The sequence below is a fragment of the Etheostoma spectabile genome, chromosome 17 (assembly GCF_008692095.1).
Source record: "Etheostoma spectabile isolate EspeVRDwgs_2016 chromosome 17, UIUC_Espe_1.0, whole genome shotgun sequence".
Classification (NCBI taxonomy): Eukaryota; Metazoa; Chordata; class Actinopteri; order Perciformes; family Percidae; genus Etheostoma; species Etheostoma spectabile.
In genome coordinates, this window is record NC_045749.1 from 2,099,511 (window position 1) to 2,101,436 (window position 1,926).

A 1,926-nucleotide genomic window follows, 5' to 3' on the forward strand; every position below is an offset into this window, starting at 1 on the left:
TGTGTGTGTGTGTGTGTGTGTGTTGAACATGTTATTGCAGGCGGCCATGCTTGTTTCAGATCTTATCGTATAGTTTTCAGGGTTCATGCGTTTTAGAGTTAATAGCTTTTATCGGCCACGTTGGCTCAGTTTTAAAACCACTTCACCACCGGGATATTTTTGGCTTTCAGGGGATTTTGAAAGGTTCACTTCTTGTGATGGTCATCTTGTAACCTATAAAGACAATAGATGTATATCCATTTCCTTGTCAGACTTTGTAAGTGTGAATAAGGTGCATTTCCATCAACTACAGCATAGTTCAGTCCAACGTTTTTTACATTTATTTGGCTAAATCCTCATAGCCCCACGTCTGCGTCCCTGTGGCTGAAGGACCTAAAATCAGAGAAGGTGAAATTCACTCTCAGAGGGAATACTGATAACTATTTTGAAATGCTGGAACTCTTTTAGTATTTCAATAAGCTACAGACACTTCCTTGATAAGGGTGTGCATTCACCCACAACCACTTTTTACTCCATTGTTTATTTTTTATTTATTTTACATGTGCACTTAGGTTTCTCAGTAAAAGACCTATCTTGCAGGGTGGGTGATATAGGATTGGGGATGGTATGGGCTTGGAAAAAGGACTCTCTATTTTATCCTCATTCATGTTATATACTCTTGTACAATGTTTGAAACTATTGTCCGGACTTCATATAATAATAATTTTTAAAAAAAACTATATTTTTTGCATCTCCCACGTCTCCTTGTCTCCTTTAGCTTCACATAACGCACGCTTGGTCGTATCCTTTAGCGTCCTATGACACACTCTTGGTCGTCTCCTTTAGCGTCATATGACACGCGCTTGGTCGTCTCTTTTAGCGTCTTATAACACTCTTGGTCGTCTCCTTTAGCGTCATATGACACACGCTTGGTCGTCTCCTTTAGCGTCTTATAACACTCTTGGTCGTCTCCTTTAGCGTCATATGACACACGCTTGGTCGTCTCCTTTAGCGTCTTATAACACTCTTGGTCGTCTCCTTTAGCGTCATATGACACACGCTTGGTCGTCTCCTTTAGCGTCTTATAACACTCTTGGTCGTCTCCTTTAGCGTCATATGACACACGCTTGGTCGTCTCCTTTTGCGTCTTATAACACACTCTTGGTCGTCTCCTTCAGCATCTTATAATGTGCGGTTGGTCGTCTCCTTTAGTGTCATGTAACACACGCTTACATACAACGTGCTAGACCCCGTCTAGATGCTGCTCTCCCAGATACGTTCTACACACACACAGAAGGGCGTCTTTTTCGTCACATTAGACGCTGACAGCAACTGTCCAAACGTCTATATTTTACGCATTAAGAGTGAGAACGGGTTGAACTTCCAGTCACCATGCCGACAAGAGTGAGACAGATACCTGATACGGAGACCAAATGGAGAAGACATGCAGACGTTGACTGTCTGAGTAAAGTGTCGGACCAGAGTCTCAACAGTGGGAAGAGCTTTTAGGTCTGACAGCGACGCTGAGTGAACGTCTGAGCAACAGGAAGACGAGGAAACCTCAGTCCTAAATATTTACAGTGAGGACAGACAGGAGCCATTTTGGATCTGTGATTGTGTTTTTGTCACACGGATTAGAGAAGAAAGAGGGTCAAAGACAAAAGTGCAGTCCTGTCATTCGGTGTGTGTGCATTTTCGAACCAAGAGCAGAAGTACTTTTATTCATATTATTTTGCACATTATTTGTTTAGAGTAATTCTCTATTTTTTTTACCTTTATTTTGACAGGAAAGCTGAAGACGTGAAGCAAAGGGCCGCAGGTCGGAGTCCAACCTGTTGTTTTTGGAAATAATGGTCAACAAACTTCTTTTATAGGAATTACCTAATGTTTGAGTTAGAAAAGCAGAAATTAGGATATATTCAGACTAAAATTAAAGGAATGGATGTT